This window comes from Pteropus medius, unplaced genomic scaffold (genome assembly GCF_902729225.1).
Source record: "Pteropus medius unplaced genomic scaffold, Ma_sr-lr_union100, whole genome shotgun sequence".
Lineage (NCBI taxonomy): Eukaryota > Metazoa > Chordata > Mammalia > Chiroptera > Pteropodidae > Pteropus > Pteropus medius.
Genome location: NW_024349519.1, coordinates 7,604,951 through 7,625,459, shown reverse-complemented (window position 1 = coordinate 7,625,459; position 20,509 = coordinate 7,604,951). Strand labels below are relative to the sequence as shown.

Here is a 20,509-nt window from a genome sequence, read left to right as displayed (position 1 = left end):
GAATCAATACTCACCAATAGCTCAGTGAAAAAAAAAAAAACACGATTATCTAAGAAAATTTAATCTTTTATATCTGTAGGTACTATAAATCTCTAGATTAAACCAGAACATCAATGGGTTGCATAACGGACCCACATAAAATTGCTTTTAAGGAACTGATCTGTATAAGGCCAAAAAGTAGACTGTATGAAAGGTAACAACGCTAAGAAACCTGTTGCTGTGTTTTCTATACAAGGTATGTTGAATGTACTATTTACCACATTCTGGACAACAAGATACATTTCTCTCTAGTCACAGTTATGCTTCTCAGTAACTGATTTGTGTTTATTAACACTATAAATCACATAGCTGTTTTATTTTCCTCTTTAGGTAGGCAGGCCCACCTCTACCAAGTGTTTAAGACTTCGTGGTATTTATCCTGTGAACTGAACTCCCTCTTGATGCCACAATTATCTTCAATTTCACCTATTTTAAATATATTTTTGCCCTATTTTTATTTGCTTTATCTTAAAGTAAAGTAAATGAATAAATGGACAGACAAGATTTAGTTAATAAATATCTGTTTCTGGAACATTCACTTTATTGTTGTATAACTACCGGTAAGTAGTTAATAAGTTTGCATACAAGTCAGACCAATAAGTCTCAGAATTATATTCTCTGCAGTTTCCACCAATGTTATGTAGTGCCCGTCGATATATGGCAATAATGAAAAGTATCTTATAATTTTATGAATTTCATAAAATAACAAGTATGTTAGTAAACAAGGTATAGTCTTTGTGATTAAATCATCACCTGAACAGCTGAAAATTTCCATCTGACTGCTAATCAGTTCAATAGCACAAACCACCCTAAACTGGCCTTTGTCTAACTTAGAAAGAGGAAGCATTTGTGGAAAATGTTGACAAGATAATTGTATATTCTTTTTAGTTCTTTTACTATTAAACTTTTAAAAAATCAGACAAAAGTAATTGATCATTTGGATTTCTTTTTCTGCTTTAGTATGTCTATAAATGGGAATCCAGTTCCTCTCCTTAGCCAGAGATCTTTATTCAGCCAGCTAGCCCACAGACTTGAGCACAGGCAATCAGAGCCATGGTTTTAAGCAGGATTGCTTATCACAAAGCCCACAGATTCTACCTGATAGGAAATGCAGAGATGTCCCCAGGTCACCAGAACACTGAAAAGTAACAGATAATGACAGGGAAAAGTCTGAAGAACTATAAAAAGAGTCGCTGGATTTAGAGTTGGAAAGAACCTCAAAAGAGCTAATGAATGCTCACATTGACTAAACATTGTTACAACTGCTTACATTCTATTAGATATTTCACATAAACTGATTATTTTATTTAATCTACAGAACATCCCAATAAAGGATATATAATTATTCCTATTTCTCAGAGAAGGACCTTACCCCAAGTCTCATAATGAGCAAGTGGAAGGACCAGCATTTGATCCAGACGGCAAGATTCCAGAACCCAATTTTGAAAGCACTAGACTATACTGACTGACCACCACAGACGAGAACAGACTCTGGCACCAGTGGGTTTAAATCCCAGCCTAGCCATGTACCAGCTGGGTAAGTCTAGACAACTTACTTTTCTGGATCTCTAGTTCCTCATCTATAGTATAGAAAGAATAAAAGTAACTCTTTCATAGAAGCTGGGAAATATCAATGAGTTCATAGAATAAAGCACTTAAATTGTGCCTAGCATAAAGTAGTCAATAACATCAGCAAGAATTTCTAGTATTATCATATCTCTAGTTATGAGGCTTTTTCAATTCAGTTTGACCTGTGTTAGGTGCTGGCATTATCAGGATGAGTATAACAAAATAGGGTCCCTTTTATAAGGGAAGCTACACGCAAACCCTATTCATAAATATATGCAATCAAAAAAGTTCAAAATAACATGGTAACGGTCACAGTAGTTATACACTGTACCCCATCTTTTGATGCTGACACTGCTGCATACTGACAATGATTAGGTGGTAGCTAGGAAAGGCTGGGCAGACAATTCTGTAGAGTAGAGCATAAGCTTAAGAAAATACAAAATAACAGGGGTTCTCTCAGAGATCACATAGAAAGTGCGAGGCAGAATATGCATAGAGGTGCGGTGGGAGAGGCAAACAGCACAAATCATGGAAACAGCATCCATTTATCAGCAAGCGTTCATGAAAATATTTGATCTGAGCTGGGTCCTGTGCTAAGTACCAGTAACAGAGTGCTACAGAAGAAAGACATGCCCTCTGTTCTCATGGAGCTTAGGTTCTGCTAAGCAGAATGTGTTTGACCAGTAATTACATTTCAGGTGTAATGGGCCTCACCAAAGGGGAAGTGTGGGGAACATGAGCCTTTGGTGAAGGGACTGGATGAGGAATCAGAAGAGCCTTGGATGAGCAGAGATCAAGTGAATGAGTAAGCTAAAGCTAGATGGAAGTGAAGTGACGCGTGGAGGGTGAGAGATACTTCAGATGACTGGAGCAGCTTAGACAAAGGCCTTGAGGCAGGAACAAAGGCATCCTGTGGGGGGGTACTATTTCTCAAGATGTGAGCAGAGACCAACCAGATTATAAAGAATCTTAGAAGCTATATTAAGAGTTTGGTACTTAACATAGAAGCCTTTGAATAGTGGAAAGGAGGAAAAGTCACAGTCAGATTCATGTTTTTAAAGGTTGACTTTGGTTAGAGTATGGAAAATTGACTGCAAGGAAGCAATAAGTACAGTGGCAGCACTGGAAATGGAATTTTAAAAAGATCCTAAAATTATGTATTTTGTATCTAGGCTAAGGAGAATTTGGATGGCACATGAAGTATAGGGAGAGGAGGAATTTAAGGATGATGTTCAGATGTCCAGAATAAGCAACTAGGAGCCTGATGGGTACTTTATACAAAAATAATATTGAAAGAGAAGCAAGTTTAGGTGGACCATAAGGTCAAATTTCAGACAGGTTGAGTCAGAGGTGCTCTGTGAAAAACACAAGTAGGCAGCAAGTAGACCACTCTGTATGTGTGCTGAGAATATAGATTATTTACATGTGAATGTCCCCAGTCTCCCTCTCTTCTCCTACCCAATAGAGTCTTTGCCAGAATAACCAGCCTCTCCTTCCTTCATCCTTCAGAGAAAATTGGGTCTTTCTCAGCATAGTTTTTGGGCTTTTCTCATGCTAGACTACACACACACACACACACACACATATATAGTAGCACATATATATATATGCATACACACACACACACACACACACATATAAATGGAGCAGAAAACATGGGTCGAAAAATCCGGTTTGTCAGAATTTCAAATGAAAAAAGACTGGAGAGAATTGTGAGAGCCTCAGGGTCAGTACAGAAAAAAATGAGATCCTATAATGAAGGGAATGACTGACTTGACTAGGGAATATGGGAGGTACCAATTTTAAGAAATATTGCTGAGTTATAACCTACGTGCTATTATATTCTTCAAGACACAAGAGTAGTATTACTTTTCAATTGCTTTTAGTGACTGGACTATATTTCTTTAAATGGAACTCCAAATTGAACCAGGGCCAGGCAGGGCTTGGGAATTATACAAATATCTGGAGCTCAGAAGATGGTTCTTTGTGGCTGGTGTACATTCTGAAACTATGGGAATGGAGGAGATCACCCAGAAATGGAATATAAGAAGAATGCCTAAAAATGATTCCTGAAAAATTGTACTATTTAAAGAATTTCTGGAGAATGAAACTGAAAAGAAACAACCAGCAAGCATCTACCTTACCCTTGAACACTATGTTATTTCTAAAGTCTTTTTATGTCACCATTTTGCATTATTATGGAAGGTCATCCTTTCAATAGGCAGGCAGGACAGGTATCATTCATTATCCCCCTAGGAAATGTACAGAAACCCAGCCTCAGAGGCAGACGAGAAGAGATTTTCAGAAAGCCAGATAGCAAGTTAATGTCAAAGTGGGTCCCATAGATTTGAGTCCCCTAATCTTTGTAATGTACCACTCCAGGACTGAGTGTCATGCCTCTGTTTAGAATGCAACACTTTGGAAATTTCTCAGAAACATTTTATTTTCGTCTCTATTACCCTTAGCTAGCACACATGAACTTCTCAGGTCAGAAGGGTCTGATCTCTTCCCTGCCCCTACTGCCTGCTATGTGACTTACTGCTACCAGGTGTCATGTTAAAGAGCTAGGATAAATAACTCAGAAAAATGAGAAAGGTGATTAACTGTAAAACTTTGAATTAGACAAGTTTAAGTCCATAAAACTGCTTTATGAAAATAGAGAACGATAAAAGAACGCTGATGATCAGGAAGAACAGCAGATTCCATGTTCATTACATTCATGTCTGTTCAATATGTACATTATAGGCCCTGTTAGCCTAACCTGCTATCAATAAAACCCATGCAAATCATAATTTAGGGACTTCCAAACATGACACCCACCTTGGACATTAAGTCTATGTCACCCCAAAACCTCCTTTCCACTTTAGAGAAACAAATGGAATTCGGTCCTGAGACAAAGCTCACTATTCTAATGAAGAACAGTTAATAGTGTATGAGAGTCCCCAAAATTAAGAATTATGTGCTTCATAAGTGGATGTAATTAATAATATTTAAAATTTAGCAGATTCTATGAAGAACTTTTAATTTTTCCCCCAGTCCAATGCAGGGGTTCAGAACAGGCCTCCCCAAGATGTGCCACTTGGCATGGGAATTATTTTCAGCCGAAGGCAACAGTCTCTGAGGTGAAAGAGAAACTTTAACCCCTCCCGTAAAGAATTTAAATTAGGGGCCTTGCCCATTGTTAAGAGGTATGACTAGAAATAACTTTTTATGACCTAACAATAGAGCAGGATAAATATCTAAACATCTGCTCTTCTTATCCTCTGAATGATCTTCCTCTTCTCTGAAATGCCAAGGCATCGTACCTCATCCTTAGCTCAGAATGTCATCTATACCTCATTCTAACTTTGTCTCTGAACCTCTCACGTATGTGGGGTTCTCAGACGTATGTATGTAGTTAAATTTGGTTATTTTCTCATTAATTGCCTGCTACAGACATTTATTAGACTTGCCATGTTGTCCTAGATAAATGTTTTTCCTCCCTTGGCACCAATTGTTCAAATAACAAAGGTCTGATGAAAAAAGCAAATTCTTAATCGTCCATACTAAACTCATGAATTGAAATTAACATAAGAAATGTAGCAGTATAAGTTTCTGCTAAGGACATATTAGGGTAAATGTAACCACAAAAAGCTGTGTTGGTATTATTTCTGAGTATGAGTATTTAAAAGTTTGATACAAGGAAAGTTTGTTTCTTATTAAATAAGGTCCACATAGATGAAAACTCATTATTAAGCTTGGCTCGAGGCGTTTCACCAGAAAATTGCACCTCAGACAATGCAGGGAAACTCGATTCACACTCTCTCAACGCTGCCAAGCTGATTCACCATAAACAGAACAAAACTCTCTAGAGTACAGAAGCTGGCTTTCAAAAACTGCTGGAAGCCCTTTTGAAGCCCTGACTCAGAAGTATAAATAATTTCATACCAAATAGCATTAGAAAATCCTGTTGAGATGGGTAAATACCCATGAATCACAGCAGCCTCTTAGCATGATAAGCCAGACAGCAACTAATTAGCTTCTTAGAAGCACATGAAGCTACCTTTTAATAATAATGCTTTTTGAACAATGACTATGATGTCCTAATTTCATTTTGTAAATTATTGCTCTATGATCCCTACAGAAATAATTTTAACAAAGAGAAGAATCTGTCTAAACAAATGTATCCCTCACTATATTTGTTTCAGTTTTGCTGTCTTGCCCAGGACGGGTTATGTCTGCATTTTTCTAAACAGTTAAGCATCTACAATTACCAGGTTATAAACGTTCTAGAACTCAGGGGTTTTTTCCCCGCTAAATATAAGGCCTTAGACCCAAAAACTGCTGGGCAATTTCAAAGAGCAATAAGCCTCAAAGTGATAAAAACATATACAACACAAAATGCCTATAACAGAAGAGAGAGGTTGTGAGAAAGATTATATATGGGGATAACTGGAAGAGGTAATGTTCTACGGTATTTAAAAGCTCTTAACAATGAGTTACAAACATGACATTAGCATTTCAATTCAGTGCAGCCTTCACGGCCTAAATGACCTTTATATTACTTGAAAATATTCTATTGGTCTGCCCATGTCCTTTTTTCTAATAACTTCTCAGTAGAGTCTGTATCACATTGTTTTTCCAAGCAGGGCTACAAGCTCATTCATGATCACATCTCACGTATCTTCTGAAATATAACTTGCCTAAGTGTCCAGCACAGTCTTTGTTATCAGTAATATGGGATGCATACAGAAAACCAAAACCTTTTAAATTACTGATTTAATGGTTTTAATACTAAAACCATTGTTCATTAAGCAAAACTTAGAAATAACAGGTAAAAAATAAGGTAAATAAAAATCACCTACAGGTAAGAAGTGAGAGAAATAAAAATCACACTACCCACAGATAACCACTATTAAAATTTGGTTATAACTCACAGTATTTTTTCCCATAAGTCTGTAGCTTTAACTTATTATCTTGTAAACATTTTTCTTCTCTTTAAATACTCTTTTCCAAAAAAGAGGGTCTCAAACTTCTTACATAAGCTAGTAGGTACTATAAATGTAGACGCCAACTGAGTATAAGATACAAGGTATTCAGTTGATTATGTAGCAACTAAGCTATAAGACACTCAGCAGGCCAAAATAAACAAACAAACAAACAAGACATATCCCTATACAGCCATATACAACAATCTGGATACTTGTGGGTTTGGCACTCTTGTAGCACAAGATCATTTTAAGTAATAGTATAATATTCCAGTATTCAGATAAAGAGAAGAGGAAAGAAGCATTCCTAGAACACATAGATGAACAGGGCAGGAAAAGAAAAGAATTTCTTGATGGGAAGACATGCCAAGAATTTAATACAGATGTAAGAAATTTCTCAGTGTTTATAGGTTATATGAGAAAGACAGCAGTATAAAATGTTAGAAAAGGAGAAGCACTACGTTTTTACACCTCACAAATGGAATGCACAAAGGTTAATAAGAAATCAATACGTTTTCCCCAAGGCAGTGAATGTAGCACACAGGAACCTAAGTGGTGCTCTCTCATATTTAGTACCATGAGACATGTAGAGGTAAATGTTTAAGAACAACAAACAATGTGGACCTGAACAGGAGCCAAAAGGTGGTGAATCACCTGAATATAGATTGTAATTGAATAGGTAGAGATAAAATACTCAAGAAACGTGCACAGAATAAGAGAAACGCAGGGCTAGAACTTGGTTATAGAAATATTCACACAGTAGATATAAAAGGTTGAGAAGTAAAATAAAAAGAACTATTAAAGGAAATGTTAATGTAGCAAAATAATATACGAACACACACCCCCCAAAATTTTTAAGCTGTCCTTCAATATAAGGTCTGCCCTTGCCTAAAAAGCAGAAACAGAGAGCCACAAAGAAGGAATTGGCTTATTAAAAAAGGACAACAGAATGAAATTAAACAGAAAAATGGCTAGAGTAAGGAAGGAATGCAAGAACTCTAAAATTTTAAGAGCAGAACATGTAAATACAGAAGTAAAGACCACATTGGAGGCAGTAAACAAATTAATGAACTGTGTAAAATTTGAATGTGTGGAACATCAATTTGAGATGCTCTCCAAGAATGAAAAGTAAAGGATATTAAAATGATACAAGATATTGTTGAAAAAGAAACCATTATAAAAGAAATAAATGAGCCCAGGGGTAGGTAGTAACAGCTAGACACATCCTGGGAAATTTCTTGATTTGCAGTTAACAAAAATTGTTTGTTTGTTTGTTTTATGGATAGTACAGAAAGAAAAAATGAGCTTATCTACAAAGTAATAGTATCCTAGCAATATGAAATGTCATAGACCTACTGCAGATGTTAGGGGGAAAAAATGCTGTCATCCAAGTATTTTATATCTTGCCATGTTCTATAATTTCATAACTATATAGCATTAGAAAATCCTGTTGCAATGAGTAAATAACACAAGACAAATGACCCATTTAGTATTTTTGAAACCACCGCTAAATCAACCCCAAGATTAACAACAAGAAAAACTGTAAGAATAGGGAAGTTTCAGTATAAACCACTCAGAGAATCTGCCCCTCAGTCTGGACTAAAAAAATCTAGCTGATAAGTAAACCTCTGAGTGTTCACTCTACCATTCTTTCTATGACTCCCCTCTCCCCTATTTCTTAGTAACACACTTCTGGAGCTACAGAGAATTTCTTGGCTTGTCTGATGACCACTTCGAAGCATTAACTGATGTTTTTCTGTCCCAGCACATAGTAACAATGGCAAAACATTTTACTTGGTTAGAACACTATGCCTGAATAATTATTTTTTAAAATTTTTACTTATTTTTTAATGTTCAAAGAAGCATAGATACACAGAGCAACATAATGTCCATCTTCATTAGCAAAGATCTTTATTAATGATTTCCCGTGTCTCTGAAAACTATACAAAATGACCCTGCTGAGTTTTTTAAAGTAGTGAAAATCATATAAGCCACCCACCAACAGATATTATCTTCCCTGACGTCTTCTAAAATTATCTTTCCATCTAGAGCACATGACTATCCCTATGCTGCTTGCATTTAAAAGTCAGTATGTAGTAAAATCTTCACCACATAAAAACGAAGAGGAAAAAGGCACATTTTTTAAGATCTACAATGACACACAACATACTTTCCACATAACTGTCTAATAATCACATGGTAATCATGTGAATCTATGTACTGATAAAATTTTAAATGTTTGATAAGGAACATAGCCAAGTTAACTTTCATTTTCTCTTATTTTGTAACTATAGAGAATTATTTTCTACATGCATACTTTTTATACTTATTTTTCAAGATACTTTTGAAATCAAAAAGGAAAAGGTCTGTTCAAGAGACATGGTAGCAGTGAGAAAGCCACACTAAAATGAAACAAAGTCTGCTTTTAGGAGCTCTAGTTATCATCTGGCTTTAAGATAGCAAGGTCTCACTAATGATAAAAGGGAATGGAGTGAAGAAGAGAAGGAAAATCTTTAGGTTCTCTTAAGCAGTCAAAATTATTCCAATAGATAAAATAAATTACATATTTTGTTTTTCATTATACCAAGAATATATAACTCAGACTGTTTAGTTGATTCTTTGAAATGGTAGGCACCAATCATAGTGAAACATTTATCAACATTTTACAACAGTTTCTTCTTGTAGGGTCTAAAGAGTATACTATCCTTAACATTTATGAAAGGTTATAAGCAAAAATGCCATAACTATGGCTCAGTAACACTCTTAGAAATAGACTCAAAGACAGATGACAGTGAACAAGTCTGTGAAAAGGGCCGTACCGGCTTTCAGAAGAGATCATTAAAATGAACGCCTACATTACTATCCATGGCTTACACACATCTTTTCATTCTAATTGTAGATCTAGGGGTAGCTTCTACTCAATCAACAGAACCTAGCTCTGGCACAGATGAGCTGGTATTATTGCTGGCATTATCTCTTATTTCTGTTCCAGCAGCTGTTAGAATTTCTCTGTTAAATGACAGCTGACTTCTTGTCAGCAACAATGGAAAAACAGTAAAATGGTATTTTCATTGGGCTGAGAGAAAATAACTATCAATCTCGGTTTCTAGTCCAACAGAAAAAAATCTTCAAGAACAAGGGCAAAATTCCTAAGTAAATTCTAGAAATGTATTTCAAATAGAAAAGGGAACCTGAATGGATGATGCAAAGAGAATAAAAATGCAAGAAGGAATGAAGAACATAGAAAGTATTAAATATGTAAGAAAATCTAAAAAACAAAATAACAAAAATCCATTAGCAATATCTTGCAGTGTCAAGAAAATCAAAATACATAAGAATAGAATTGCAACTGGGAGGAGGGTAAAGGGAATTAATGTGTTTTAAGTTGCTTATATTATTAGGAAAGAGAATAAAGACATTGTGTAACTTCGGATGTTGTGAAATATGCACAAGTAAAATTTCAATGGTAACTACTAAAAAATATATACAATCAAAATATAATTTCCAAACTAGTTTAGAGCAAACTGCATGAAAAAAAATGTATATACAGGGCAATTCGAAAAGGAGAGAAAAAGAAGCACAAATAAGTTTGGGACTCAAAAGCAGATATAAATAAGTTCAATTATATGAATAATTATAATGTGTGTAAAAGGATCAAATATACCAAATAAAAAGAAGAACAATCAGCCTAGATTTAAAGCAATCAGCTTGGATTAAAAATATATACTTTATTTTGTGTACAAAAAAACAATGAACACAAGTTAAAAGGATAGAAACAAGATTAAAAACAAAGAAAAGCAAAGAAAAGGAAAAAAAAATGAGGAAAAACCCAAATGAAGAAAGTTAAGGCAGTCCTATTTATCCAACAAAATAAATATCAAAGCAAAAAGTATTACTAAAGGCCAAAAGAATCATTTGACGATAAAGGGTTCAATTCGCCAGCAAGAGAGAACAGTTAAATTACATATGATCCTGTAACATGGTTTCAAAATATATAGAAAAGATTCCAGAAATATAAGAAAAAACAGACAAATCTACAATCATAGTGGGTGATAGTAAAACATCAGAATCAGTAATTGATAGATCTAAGAAACAAAAGTTCAATAAAAAATATAGAGTTGACCGATACAACTACATTGGACCTGCATCTGCTTTATGAATTCTGTGTTCAATAAGGGAAGATTACACATTATTGTTACAAGCACAAAAGGAACATTTATAAAAAGCTGATCATCCATCCACTGGCTCACAAAACAGTCCTCACCATATACCAAAGGGGCAAAATGATATGGATCATGATTTCCAACCTCAAAGCAATCACACAGGAAATTGATTAAAAAAAATAATAATAACCAAAATATATCAACCATGTATGTATGAGAATTGAGAAATACACTTTCACATAACCCATCAAAGAAAAAATCATATTGAAAATTTAATTTTTTTGAAATGAATAACATGCACTACATACTGTGTGAGTACCAAAAAATGTTTAGATAAGAGGCAATAAAAATAAATCATCTATGTCCATCCAAAGAATTAAAAAAATAAAATTAACTTTAAAAAGCAGAAATAAATACTAAAGAACAGAAATTAATGAAAGAAAAAAAAATATGAGGTGATTCTAAAACCAGAAGTTGGTTCTTTTAAAATATTAAAGTTCACAAATACTTGAAAATAATGGTTGAAAAAAAAAAAGTCTAAATAAACATGTCAATAATGAAAAAAAACTATAATGAAAATTAAGTATAAAAATTAGACACATGAAAAAGGGGGCCACTACGAACAACTTTAGTCCCATAAAATAGACACATTCCTAGAAAAACTTATATTTAGGAAGAATTATAAAACCTAAATAGTCCAGAAACCTTTAAGGAAATTAGATTAATGGTCAAAAAAAAAAAATCCCCATATGGAAAACTTCAAGTCTAGATGGCTTTATTTAATTAGTTCCACCAAGCTTCTAAGAAACAAATAATTCCATTCTCACACAAACTATTCTACAATATTAGAAAGAAACAGTATTTCCCATCTAATTTTGTGGATTAGAATAACTGTTTTTTGCTGTATTGGGAGAAAACTCTCCATGAATTACTTGCCTTTTTGCTTATCTTACAAGTAGGAACTGACTGCTCTTTATTTCATAGAATCTTTTCAAGGATGGTCAGTATAGCAAACAGTCTGGTAAGATAATGTCTCCTTTCAAAGCAAAGGGTAGTTTTGAATATATCTTTGAAGACAGAAATACTATCTTCTTCCAGAGTAAAAGGCAGGCATTCTTACTACCTATTACATAGCTGGAATCCTGAAGCTCAGGAATCTTCTCCTGTAACACAACCTACTGTGCGTGCAAGTGTTATCTGATCCACTTTACATCACCATGTAGGAACTGGGATTCACGGAATAGCTGCAAAAATGCTGATTCTCTGGGTACTGCTCTGCATTACGAACTGTCCTTCATCTCTGACCCAGGAATCTCGTGTCTTCTTTCAGATCCATAAAACTATGGCTGGTTAACTTTTAGGTTACAAGTAGGATATAACCTCACATTCTTCACAGTTCTTGACATGCTCGAACCTAAAAAGGTTAGCGTAAGTCCTATACCACAAATCAGCAGATTAAAAAATCTAAAAATATATAACCAAATCTAGCAATTCATCACCGGATAAAAATGCACTATGATATCCCAGGAACACAAGATTAGCTTCCCAATACAATATCAACTAATGTGTTTACTTTACTATAAGAAATATCAAATGCTTTTATCAATAGATACAGAAGATCTGCTAGATAAAATTCGACATCCATTCATGAACATAGTAAACATCATACTTAACACGAAAATAATGAAAGTTTTTCCTCAAATTAGGAAGAATTCTCTCTTCAACATTAGAGATTCTAACCAGTGCAGTAAGACAAGAAAATATGTGTGAGATTCAAAAGAAAACAATAAATATCCTTATTCGCAGATAATATATTTGTGTATTTTTTAATCAGATATATTATTGTAATTTAAGAGTTTAACAATGTCACTAGATTTTTTAAAAAGTACACAAAAATCTATTATATGTCTACAGACTAGCAACAGCTTGAAAATAAAAATTTTAAATATACCATTAACAGTATCGAAAATATAAAGTATCTAGCACCAAATAATAAAGACTTAATGAAAAAATTATAAAACTTTATTTTTATAACATTAATGAATATCTCAATATTAATGGATAAACCATGTCATGGATTAGAAAACTCAATAAAGATGCTAATTCTTTCCAAATTGATATATAGATTCAATACAATCTAAATCAAAATCTCAACAAATTTTTTTTAACTTGACAAGCTGAAAATAGAAATTTGCAAGTTGACACTTTGATGGAAATTAAGGGACCAACAGTCACTACCCCTTGAGAAAAAAGAGGACTTGTCTCCTCATGAGTCAAGATTTATAATGCTATTATAACAACACAGGACAGAGAAAGACAAAATACAGAGGAGCACACCTGAATTAGACACATCTATATGTCGATATTTGATATACAGCAGAGGAGGTATTACAGATCAAGAGGAAAAGATGGACCTTTTAATAAATTGTGGTGAGACAACTTGGTACCAACATGTTAAAAAATGAAACTGAACCCTTACCTCTCACTATATACAAAACTCAATTCATGCTGAGTTAAAGAAATACATACCAAAAACAACCCTATAAAAGTTTTTAGAAGACAGGATAGGTGGTCTTGAAGAATTTTCTTTGTAATTAGAAAATCTGCAAATCTTCAGTATTACCCACCCTAGGTGACGGTAGCACCCTATCAGATATTGGCATTACTTAAGTACAGAATCACAAAAACACTTAATTTCTTATTTTCTTACTTTTATAGCTTCAGAAAGAAAAAGCAAAACATCCATAGCTTGTGGGTATGGAGATGATGAAAAGAAAATACTGAATATTTGCTTTGCTTATAACACAGAGTAGAGGGGGAAAAAAGCATATCTGAGGTTATACATCTGAAGATTTTTAGAAACAAGTGAGAAAAAGACATTTGTAACTACAAAGTCAACCCTACAAATATGTTAGGAGTTCTTTCAGAATAGAAACCAATGGCTAAACTAATTTTACTCCATAGCATAAACTTTCGTAGTCCTAGAAAAAAAATTAAAACACTGGGTTTCCATGGTTTTTTTTTTTTTTTTTTAAGTACTAAGCTGTTAGGGGCAAAACAAAAACAAAACCAAAAAAACCCTAAAGCGTTTAATACAAACATTCAAATTCACCCTGAGTACGAAAAAAATTCCTAGAATCTTTGAGGGTAACAGTAACATAAATTATACTCTAATTTAGAGAAAATTTTGAAAGCTTAAAGTATTTATCTTACTTTTGAGAACTTGGTGATGCAAGAGTAAATCATTATATCTCATTTTTAAAATGACATTTACTAAAAAAGTTAACAGCCAGCTAGCTACATGTATATATAACTACCATTTTCCAGTATTTTACAAGTTCTTCTATATAGCTATTCCTTCATTCATCACTCTGAAAAACTTTAATTTTATCCCAAGAAATGGGATAAATCTATATACTTCAATAACTAAAAAATCTCCTAGTGAAGTTCTGTAGATTACTGATAATAGTATTTGTGACATTTCAGTTTTAAAGCAAAAGATAAACAGAAAGCTCAGTTCCAAGACTACTTTCTGGAACTTTCACAAACTTGCCCCAATATTTACTTGAAACCTAAATTTGTTTTCCCTTTGATAGACAGGAGAACAAGGAGATATTCCTGCCAACAATTCACTGAAGCATAATGTCTACATCTAAATTAGTACAAAACTGAAAAAAAGCAGCTGCTGTGTCTATTCAGAATCACACAGCAGATGTGAAAGGGGTTTTATTCTTTCACTTCCAAGTCAGTACATCAAAACCTTCTCACCCAGGAGCTTGCCAGCAACTTTATACTAATTGTATGATTGCCATAGCAATGAAATGACAATAGCCACACACATTCGTTTGGAGTACCAAGCCTGGGCTATTTATAGTTGCAAGATGACTTCAATAAGGAAGACATAGAGGATAGACTAATTAAGGTGTATAACTCCAAAAATGTTAAAGACGACTTCACTTTGTTTTATTCAGCTTACCTCAGAAAAATAATGACTATATAATTTCATGAACTATTTTATACCCTTTGTTAAAACTAAACATCAGTGCTTAAACAATATATCAAATATTGGGCTATTTTTCTCCAGTGAACTTTGTATGAAAAAAACCTTCAGTATTAATTATAAATATACTTTAAAATATCAGTACATTTCTCACAGCAGGAAGGTCTTAAATTTTTAACTTATAACTTTCAAAAGTAAATAATGTTATTTTGATGTATTTCAACCTAAATAAAAATATCTAGTATGGAATAATTATTTATTTATGAAAGGAAGGAAGGAAAGACTAAAAATGACAATAAATCCAAAAAAGTCTAATGGACTCCCACAGTGCAAAGAATGTTTTTATTTTATGATCATGAGAATCTCACTCCAATTTAAGTGTCCCACGGCTTGCTAATCTATTAAAATTACCCAAATAAAAATCCATTACAAGCCAATTACATCTCATAGTAATATCTCAATATATTGTTTCCATCACAAGTACAGCAAAATATTTAATCAAGATTATTAATATTCCATCAAGGATGAGAGTTGAGGATATTATAAAATACCAAAGTGTTAGTGGTAAGAAGCAACAGGAGAAATCATGGTGAAACATTAGTCATGTTACAAGAAATCTTTCAAAAACCTACACTTTGAGGGTATATTTATTAAATCAAAACTTATTAAACTTCAATATAAAATTATATAAAAAAATTAAACGTTTTTCTTAAAACCAAGTAATACTTATAAAACACTTTAAAAACCAGTGATATCACCATAATTAAATGACACAACAAAACAATCTCTACTTTTTATTTATAATTCATTAAGCAAATATTGTGTATGGTCTATAAAGATGATACCAGGAAGTTATAATACTCAATCTTAAAAAGATTAAAACGTAGCTACTAAAAAATGAAAACATAGATCACTAATATTTAAGTGAGACAGAAAGAAAAATGAAGTTAATCTAATCCATGGTAGGCTACATGATGAGGATTATCAATGAGAAAATAAATCACTGAGATTACACGATAATTATACAGTAGTACTCACTCACTTGGGGTTTTGCTTTCCGTGGTTTCAGTAACCCACAGTCAACCACAGTCAAAAAATTTTAATGGAAAATTCCAGAAATAAACAATTCAAAAGTTTAAACTGTGTGCCATTCTGAGTAACATGAAATCTCAGGCCATTCTGCTACATCACACCAGAAACGGACCTTCGCCCAGCATATCCACACTGCATATGCTCCCCACTCCATTAGTCACTTAGTAGCCATCTCGGTTGTCAGAATGTTACAGTATTGCTTTGCTTGTATTCAAGTAACCCTTATTTTACTTAATGCCACATTCATATAACTTTTATATTCATATAACTGTCTGACCCATATTGTTATAACTCTTATGTTTTATTATTAGTTATTGCTGTTAATTTCTTACTGTGCCTAATGTATAAATCAGACTTTATCCTAAGAATGTATGTATAGGAAACAACATAGTACACATAGGATTCAGTGCTATCAATGGTTTCAGGTATCCACTGGGGGTCCTAGAATGTATCACCCATGGATAAGAGGGAACCGCTGTAGATCTTTCTGGCTATTTTATTAACATACACTTACCTCTGTGCTACCCCTCAAAACATGACTGTTTAAAAAATGTTGTTAGCTGTCTACTAGAATTCTACAAATATTCTATATGACACAAACACGTTATAACTTTTCGAATGCGACCTGAAGTGACCCGAAGAGCCGAATTATTTTAAGAGGAGAAATATTTGATTATGATGCTTTATTACAAAATTTAACCACAATGGAGACAAGGTGAATCAAGAAATGAACCATAACAATTCCTTGGCCACCTACTATTAGCCAGGTTTTACATACATGCTTTTTAATTCTCACAACTGCACTTTAAAATAGGTATTATTAGTCCCATTTTACAACTGGCAAAAGACTCAAAAGCTTGAATGAGTTAAATAAAACATCCAAGGTCACAGAGTTGGTAAGTGGCAAGACTGTCTGAGCCAATCTTATTCAGGCTTATGTAGCCAAACAGTCTCTCTAAAAGTATTTGTACTTGGCCCACATTTCAAAAAGGTCTTAGGAAAATTACACATTAAAAACAATTTAAGAAAGTACATGGGCACACACAAAAAAATTAAATAGAGATGTCTAATAGATGTAACTAAACATAGACATTTGAGATTAAATAATAAAGTAACTTTGAGTCCCAGGTAAAGGGTCTAGCCAGAAAGTTCTAGGCCTGTATCTCATTATATACAAAACAGTGAGTGGAAAAACAAGCTGTAGTACTGAGTATAATATTAATGGCTCCAAAGTCAGCCGTAAGACAAACCTATAGACATTTCTTCCAATCTTGCTTACCTAAAAAGTAACTATTCTACAGGAAAACTGATTATTACATGAATATCTGGTCAAAGAAATAACATGTACTTTTTTAGGAAGTGACAGTAGCAAAGGCTCTCAGCTCATTCAGACTTCACCTAATGAACATTTGCTATAAGATGCCCTATCACATTCAGGAAATAGAACTAAAATATAAATAATAATCCATCATTCATTTAGAAAATATTTAACATATACTATAATAAGATGCTACGGCTACACATAAAGATATATAAAATACAAGGAATCTGTAATAAGGCTGGAAACACAAAACACACAATCAATCAATAATAATGTACAATAACGTAAGTGTGAAATGAACACTAATAATAAGAAGTGCTCCTGAATTCACAGGAGGGAAAGATCACTTTGGGTTTGTCAGGCAATTTCATGGAAGAACTAGGCTTGCAAGTAAAAACGAGGTAAATTAATGAAAGGAAAACTGTTACATCTTAATGAATAGTTATCACAGCCACATAACTGTCAAAAGTGAAGTGTCAAATCGGGGCAGGGGGAGGGGAGCTTTTTCTAAAATTATTAAACTATAAAAAATCCTAAAGACTTTATTTTAATATTCCTAAGGAAATTAAACTACTAAAGAAAATCACATATGTTTTGTGGGTAAAGGGGATCAAATATGTGGTAGCTGAAGGAAACTGGACTTTGGGTGGTAATCACTCAATAGAATATATAGATGTCAAATTATAATGTATACCTGAAAATTATATAATTGTATTAACCAATAAACTTACCCCAATAAACTTAATTAAAAAATGAAAAGTAAATGAAAAACAAAATAAAAAATAAAAAAATAATTTGGATTTCAATAGACAATATTCAATTTGCAGCTCTGCCAACTTACAATTTGAATGTAACCACGGCAAATTGTTTAACCTATTTGGTTTACCCATCTATAAGATGAGGGTGATAACATCAATTCAAGAGGCTTTAGGATTCAATTAGATAATGTATTAGGGAAGGTATAGTGCTAATTTTAGTCTTGAAATTCATTAAAATCAAATTCTTAGTCTAAATTAAACAAGCTTTGTCTATGGCCATGCCACCCTGAACGTGTCTGATCTTGTCTGATCTCAGAAGCTAAGCAGGGTCGGGCCTGGTTAGTACTTTGATGGGAGACCACCTTGTAATACCAGGTGCTATAGGCATTAAAAATAATAATAATAATAATAATAGTAATAAATTAATTAAACAAGCTTTTCTTCTTTTTGTATCTAAGAATGGTTTCACTAAAGGAACTTTAATCTTTACTAATAAATTGGATCTGTTATTTAAATATAGTAAACACGGTTAATATTTTCAAAATCCTATTTTAAATAGCGTTTTATTTATACAGAAATACTAATTCTATGGGATCAGTGATAATTTCTAATATCATTGTCCCACCTCTCTAAACATATAGTTTCTATTCCTTTTTCTTCTTTATTCTACTAATAATTATTAGTATTACTAACTTATTACATGTCTATTTGGGTCACCAGTAGACTTCGTGAAATGTAGGACTGAAGAAACTAATATTAAAGCAAATATGTTTCTGTATATGTTTCTTTTCTCTCCCCAACATTCATATTAGTTACACAAAGAATATTTCTTATAAAAAATACCAATTTTTTCATTGACTTTGTCTTCTTTCCCCTTCTTTACTGTTTAGCCTCATACACAGGTTGCGTCTAGTGAAAACTGTTATGATGAACAGGTATTTTGTTTCACAGAAAGTTTAAACTAATAAATTTTAGGCACTTTTCATAAATTTAAAAATAATTATGGCAATAATCTACAAAATGTAAAGATATGTATAATGAATACATATCAAATTATTTCACTTAATCTGTTGTTTTTTGTTTGTTTGTTTGTTTGTTTTTTTGTCCAAATGTGAAATGGCCCAAAGACAGGACTAGGAGGAAGGGGCTGAGGAAGGGTTAGGAAGTGTCTGAATATAACCAAGAGTTGACCACAATGCTCACCTGCAATTGAGAGCCTGGTGAACAAATGACTCATGACCAGCCATGTTTGGGAATGTCTAAACTAAAAATGGACAGAGACAATGACAATCTTTTTGCACATTTATGTTTCTGACGTATGTTTAATGTATAAGATAATTATGTATTTCATAGTTAGATAATAGTCATTTTAAAAAGTCTGAGGAGAGCCTAGTAAAAGTTGCAAACATTAGGTACTTATCTGTTGAATAGGGAAGAGAAAAAGAGGGAAAAAAGAATTTAAGCTCTCAAAGTATTTATGGTATCCACTACCAGAAATATATTCAAAAAAGTATGCACAGCTTAAAGAAATTGCATATTATACTTAGCCATTAAATGTTTCTAAACAATCTTTTCAACAGTATTCAGTAACAGTTAATTCCTTTTTGTATCCATTCAATAACATGAAATATTAAGTGTGTAAAAAATATGGATTTTACATGTCAAGCAATATGAAGAAAAAAGTCAGGAAAAAAAAATTTTCCTAGACTATGGTGTCCAATATAATAGCTGACATTTGTGTAAGAGTAAATTTTATTTTAATCCATTAGCAACTGCTAAATTATCAGCATCTAGAGATATTATCTTGCTACCATGGAAATACAGAATACATGAATTAATTAGGACTGTGGTGGTGTAAACAGGGGAGAGAATGGCCTACCTTCTACAGGAAATACTTTCAATATAATGTCATATAAATGTACTCAGACGATATCTTCAGTCATACATAATATGCTATAACTTCTTAAATTTGGGATTACATCAATAATTTTCACATTAAATCATTACTGTACACTCCTAAATTTCATATGCTCATTATTCATGTGTAATCAGTTTAAAAGAGCTACCTATAATCATGAGAACTACTATTACTGTGGCTCCTTTTCCTATGAGATGGTTTATAAACAAATTCTTCATTGAAGGTTTCCAAACACCAAGGTTATTATAAATCAAGGTAATAAGAACATGCCCCCAGGAAGGTATAAATGGAATGATGTACACTAACCAGTCATATTATTAGTTTGAACAACGAACATGTTAATAGAAGGCCAACTGGTCTATATGAAATCTATGGTGAAAAAAAGCCAAAGTAAAAGATTTTCAATGTGTCCCTAGCATTAAGAGAGTAAAGAATTCTCTGACAAACCAATGAAAGACTCTTCTCGATTTGGTAGATTTCTCTCTATATTGGAAATAAACAGAAGAAAAAAGATGTCTAAATATCACCAACTATATTCCAGGTGTGATACTAACTCCCTTTGTACTAACTGCCAATTCACCAAGCAACTTTCTGTCAGAGTGAGTGGGTTGGAAGACAGAGAGAACATAAAACCCCAAAACACTGACCAGCTGCACTGAGCACTTCAATCAACTTGGCACTT

The 20,509-nt window shown here is 33.2% G+C and overlaps 1 protein-coding gene and 1 pseudogene across 1 annotated transcript in view; one reads left to right on the top strand and one right to left on the bottom strand.

Moving 5' to 3' along the window:
* The window catches only part of SLC2A13 (solute carrier family 2 member 13), a 303,609-nt gene that overhangs the window by 256,122 nt on the left and 26,978 nt on the right, over window positions 1-20,509 (bottom strand). The gene's annotated exons all lie outside the window — the stretch shown is intronic.
* LOC120618819 (uncharacterized) lies at window positions 18,178-18,296 on the top strand (annotated as a pseudogene).